The sequence below is a fragment of the Centrocercus urophasianus genome, unplaced genomic scaffold, assembly GCF_019232065.1.
Source record: "Centrocercus urophasianus isolate 14NV4802_14NV808 unplaced genomic scaffold, USGS_Curo_1.0 seq_5, whole genome shotgun sequence".
NCBI classification, from domain to species: domain Eukaryota; kingdom Metazoa; phylum Chordata; class Aves; order Galliformes; family Phasianidae; genus Centrocercus; species Centrocercus urophasianus.
In genome coordinates this window covers 600,535-606,645 of record NW_024885088.1, presented here as the reverse complement: position 1 = coordinate 606,645, position 6,111 = coordinate 600,535, and positions in this window count along the sequence as shown.

The window sequence follows — 6,111 nt, the reverse complement described above, 5'->3', positions numbered from 1 at the left end:
GGTCACTGCCAGCCCTCCTCTTACGGGGCCGCCGGGCCCTCGCAGGCGAGTGGCCAGGAGCGGAGGGGCTGCTGCCCTGGGCAGAGGGGCCTGATGCTGCCGCCTGCGCCGTCTCCTCGTGGGGCTCCTCGAGTTCCGTGGGGATGCGCGCAGCTGGGGTGTGACTGAGATCCCCAGGAACGACAGCCTGTGGCGCGCTGGGCTGCTCCACTCTGTCGGGACGTTCGGTGCTGCCGTTGGGTCCGTTGGGTGCAGGCCTTGATGTAACGGTCCCTGCTGGGGAGGCTGCGGGGCCAGGGGCGGCCATGGCGCTGTCCTCCTGCCCCCTGGCCGCAGGGCCCTCCTCCTGCCCTCCGGAGACGTGGAAGCCCTGGAGGCCCCTCTGCCTGTGGGCCTCCTCGCCCCACCGGCTCACGAGGGCGTCCACAAGGCCCCGGATGAGCGTCTGCGCTCGGTCCCCCAGGGCAGGCCGCAGCAGCTGGATCAGGGCCTCGCTGTCCAGCCCGATGTGACACAGGGCGTTCAGGATGAGGCTCTCCGCCGCCATTGCCTCCCACCACTGTGCCCCAAAGACGGCTCGCAGCTCCTGGCGCAGCCATGGCAGCACAGGGTCGAGCATCTCCCGGTGCTGCCTGAACAGGGCTGCCCAGACCTCCAGCAGGAGACCGCCCACCATAGGCCTCTCCTCTGCCTCCACAGCCTCCTGCTCCTCTGGCAGCAGCAGAAAGGCTGGAGGGGATGGCGCATCGTGCTGGGGGCTGTAGATGTGGGTGACGCCTGCCTGGAAGCAGGCAGGAACTGGTGGTGCTGGGGGACAGATGACAAAGTCCAGGTCGTCGTCGTCGTCCAGCTCAGCAAGCTTAACGACTGCCATGACTCTCCTGCAGAGCGGGCAGGTCTCTTTCTGCTTGGCCCATCGCAGGATGCAGCCGAGGCAGAACTCGTGACGGCACGGTACTGCGTAGGCAATGTCCTTTCGCACGTCACGGCAGATGGGACATGTCCACGCCTCCTCTGCTGCCATGGTCTTTGCGCCGTGGCCTGATGGGGAGTGAAGATGAGTCGCTCTCCCTCACCAGCGCCTCAGTAGTGGAAGATGAGCACTGCAAGAGGGAGAGAGCCACAGTCATTCCCTGTCCCAGAGACAGACAGAAGAAACGTCCTGCTCCCTCAGCAGGAAACCCTCCAGACCCCTCGCCTGTGCTGCCCTGTGCCCCACGCCCTCACAGGGTCAGACTGCAGCCCCAGCCCTGGCAGTTCCCCCATCCCAGAGCTCGGCCCACGGCCACCCTGGGGGACGTGTCCCCACGCAGCTCACCTGTGCTGCTGCACGTGCACCCCGTGGGGCCCCGGCTGCCTGAGCCAGGCAGGCCAGGGGACTACAGGTGAAGGCTGTACGGATGGGCACTGAGAGCAGCTGCCAGCAGTCCCCAGAGCACAGCCGTACACACAAACCAAATCCTCGCTGCGCCTCCAAGCCGCACACACTCGCTCGGCAGGAGTCCAGGCACGAGAGTGACTGGGCCAGGCCCTGCCAGCGCCCAAAGCTCGGTGGCATCACAGCCTGTTGCTCAGTGATGTCAGTGCCTCGTCCTTGTGCCATCACAGCACTCTCCCTGTCAGCTGTTCTCCTTTAGTCTTTTCCTTTCTTTTCTTTCTTTTCTTTTTTTGATACCCCTTTTGTTACAGCTTTTTCCGCGATACTCTAATGACTGACCTGCACCATCCTAGCGGCTTTTCGTTTGTCATTTGTCCTTTTTTTTGTGATGTCTAAATTTTCATCTGACCTAGTCTAAAAGTATTTTTACTGTTTCAGTTAGCAGTAGATATTTTCTCCCCCCATTTTTTTCTTAATTTTTATTTTAGACATTGTTGCCAATTCCTTTTTTTCATATTTGTAGTAATTCCGATACTGTCTGTAAAGTAAATCCTTAATTTACTTTTCCTTTCCTTTTTTTCCTTCCATTATTTTCTGGGGCAACTCATTTGACATTCATTCACATGTCTTTTTTTTTCCCTGATTAAATTATGTGAAATTGATGTTGAGGTAATGCTTCCTCATCTTCTGCATCAGCAGTGTGTATATTTTTCTCTGACATGTTTTTCAGAAACTGCATCCACTGTTTTATAAGTTTTTTTCTTCTTGCTTCAAGGATGCTTGATCCTCCTTCCCTTATGCTCAGTACATCTAGCTTGTATCTAAGAATTGTACTGCAAGCAACAGACCCTCCCAGCTGCCTAATGTCAGAGAGACTACTGACTTTTTATAAGGTTCTCACACTGCAGAAGGCAGGCTGTGGTGAAGGGAGCAGCGTAGTGCCTGGACTTCTTGTTTCACTCTTGTATTGTTGTAACTCTTCTGATTTTATAAATTGAGAACGTATAATCAAATGGTCGACAGCAAGATAATATTTCTTGGCAAATATTTAGTAATGTTTGTCAAGTCTAATTTAATAATGTTTGTGCATGACTTCCATTACTCCTCTAGAGATCTGTTTGTAGTCTGTTGATTTTGTTATCTTGGAACTTTCCCCAGTATGTCACAGCCACTTTTTTTTGTGTTCATTTTATCTCTTAATACCGATTTTTTCATCCAAGTTGATAATAGTTTGATTTTTATTTATTTATTTATTTTTTAAATGTGTTTCAGGTATTTTATTTATTTATTTTTGCTGGATGGAGAGTTTATCTCTTGAGCTCTCTGGAACTGTTGGCCTTTTGTTCATGAGGGCACTACAGCACTTGGCAGTCCTGCTCCCTTCTTAAAGAGGGCTCACATCTCCTCACTCTCTGGCTCAGGCACATTTTGTTTTCCCACTTAAAGGGCGCATGATGTGGGCAGATCCCACTCTATTCCGAAGCTTATAGAGATCTTGGCTTGACGCATCCATTGCTACTGATGGATTCTGTCATAATCTTCCATAGAGTTACTTTACTTTCTTTATAATACAGACTTCTTACTGCAACCAAAAAGGGAGGTTAGTTTATTAGGCTTATTTTTAATATAAAAAAATACTTGTAAAAGATGATTTTCAGTGGCATACAATGAAGATGTGCATCCTTTTGAAGGCTGTCAGTGGTTGTATTCTACTTCAGAAATTTTGAAAACATCCCCAGTACATTTTTTTGGATTGGCCAAAAGCCATGATGTTTTTTGGTAAGCGTGGAATACAGCTGATCAGCGATTCCATTACTGAGATGAAAGCATTGATCCAGTAGCTGCTAGAGACTTGGGCTAGAAGTCACTCATTAACACTGCCTAGTCTGACAAAACACTGTCAAAAACCTGATTTTTTTGAGATAACCTCTTATTTTTCAGAAGACAAAATAATTCAAGCACAGCTAATGGCACAAGTTAGATCTAAATTCAAAGGCACACACAGCACATAATACTACAAATTGTATGTGATTTTTTTGTGTCTGTTCCTCCAAAATTAATACTGTTGTTTCCAGCATGATCACAGACATAATATCTTATAATCTGAAGCAATTGGTAACACTACCCTTCCACTGCTATTGTGAGGACTGCTCTGAAAATAGTGTCTCATATTATGATGCTGGCACACAACATCAGAGCAAGGTTTTATATGAAGGCTAGGGAGAAAATTCTTGGATTGAATTATTAGGTTGCACTAATTTTGCAGGTGGCCTGAGAACAGTTACCTAATAATGTTTTACAGGAGAATATTCTCATAGAAGAGCACTCTGAAGTGATTTTACTGCTTGAATCTTTGTCTTTTATTAATTCTCTCCAGACCTGAAGGAGCTAGAATTACTAAAATAATATCACACAGTAGCTTAGCATAGCAAGCTCAAATACTTTGTACTCATTTCTGGAGATTAAAAATTGGCATCAACAGGAAGACTGAACATCGTACACAAAATCACAGAACTGTAGAGGTCGGAGACCATCTAGTACAAGCAGATTCCCTACAGTAGATTGCATAGGAAAGTGTTTGGGTGTGTCGTATATTCTTTGGAATATCTCCAAAGAAGGAGACTCCACGACCTCTCTGGGCAGCCTGTTCCAGTGCTCTGTCACCTTCACAGTAAAGTTCTTTATGTTTGGATGGAACTGCCTATATTGCAGTTTGTGCCTGTGCAGGGGCTTCAGTGTGGACCTAAACTTATCTCTGTCTTTTTCATCCAGCTTTTTTTTTTTTTTCTTCTCACCTGACTGGTCTCATCAAGTCCTGCAGGTGTCACGTAGTGCAGTTGGTTCTGCACATGGAGACCTGAAGAGAACAATCTGAAGAGCAAAGACAGTACAGTGTGGTCTTTTAGAGCAGATTTGGACATTTTTAAGGGCAAAGTTTTGGCAGACATCCTCCCTGGTATGTGAATGTTTGGCGTGTTCTTCGGTGATTGTGAATGAAGTACATTTTAAACCTTTATGTGAATGCTTAAACCAGACCCTCTAGATTCATTGCTGTAAATTATTACGTTAGATGGATACTTAATTACTGTGTTCTGCTCTTTTCCCCATGCTATGTGCTGCACTCATGTCTTTTAATATCTTGATGATGACTTGAAAGTACTGATATTTTAAAATGAACTGTTTTCTAAGTTATAATTTTAGATCTCATTGGCTTGGGGTTTGTAAAATGAATCATGCTGCTTTAAAAAGCAAAGTCAGAATTACTTCATTTTAGTTCTTTATTTTAACTGTCTAGATATTCTGCTTTTAGGACCTTTTTTTCTTCTTTCTTTTTTTTTCTTTTTCTTTTTTTCTTCTTTATTTTTTTTTTTTTATGCCAAGTGTTTTTCATAGGGTCATGAAATGGATAAATTTTTTTCATTTCAACCTTGTATAATAGCTAGGAAGTCTGACTGTACCCAGGGGTGCATCAGGCCCAGCACTGACACTGGGAATAGGATGGAGCTCTGTCAGAGGAGAGTCAGGTGGATGTTAGGAAAAGGTTCTTCAACAGAGTGTGGTGGGCATGGAATAGGCTGCCCAGGGCAGTGATCATGGCCCCAGGCTGCCAGAGTTCAAGCAGCATTTGGACAATGCTCTCAGAACTATGGTCTGATTTTTAGGTGGTCCTGCATGGAGCCAGGAGTTGGAGATGATGATCCTTATTGGTCCCTTCCAACTCAGGTGATCTATGATACTATGACTGCCCATTGACTTGTTGCTAAGTACCACTGAAAAGAACCTGGCCTCATCCCATCTGGCTTGTGGGATGAGTTCTCTAAGCCTGGGCCTTGCAGCCACGTCAACCCAGAGATGGCATCACCATACCATCTCTTAGCTGCTAGCCTGGCTCATGGCTCATGCCACTTCAATCCAAAGCTGTTGTGGCAGTCCATCTCATTTGGTGTTGCTGGGTGCATTTAACATGGTGACAAGTAACGTCTGCTCACACAATTATTTCTTACTGATGGGCAAGGTACAGCTTTGAACTTAGAGCCTCCTGAGTGGGGCTGCCACCTAGTTCAGCTCTGCATGGCAAGAGGCCAACCCTACACTTCTGCAGGTTTGTGCATGACTGCCCACAAACCAGCCTCCTAGGGAAACCTGCCAGCTCAACCTGGGAATGTACAAACACCCGATCTCAATGTCCTTTCTTGTGCTTAGCCCTAGAATATCTTGCTCCCATAGTCACAGTTCACAACACACCAAGGGTGTCAATGTGCAGCTACATTCAGCCAGGCACATCATGCCAGGAATACCATGTCCTACTCTGGGACTATGGCCGGTGGCCTTAGGCAGTGCAGCACCCTGGGGCTAAGCGAGCAGCTCCCACTGCTGAAGCCACACCTTGAACTGGGTGCTGGGGACTCCTCCATCTCCCTCTGATGCCCACCACTCATATGACTGCAGCTGGCTGTTACTTGGTCAGGCAGTCAGCAGCTGTTGTTGAGTTCCTGTGTCCCTGTGGGCCTTGACAAACAGGTTCCCAGGGCTGGACTGAGGTGCAGCCAGCTGTCATACTGGTGTCTGGCTTAACAGCCCACATCAGGGCAGGTGTGTACTGCTGATGCGCTCTGCCAGCACTTGCAGTGGCTGTGGCTCACCTTACTGAACTGCCTGTAACAAGGGCCCACTTCCTCCCCTGTCCCTTTGCAGCCACCACCTCAGGATGGAGCTGTGCTGGCAGGCATGAT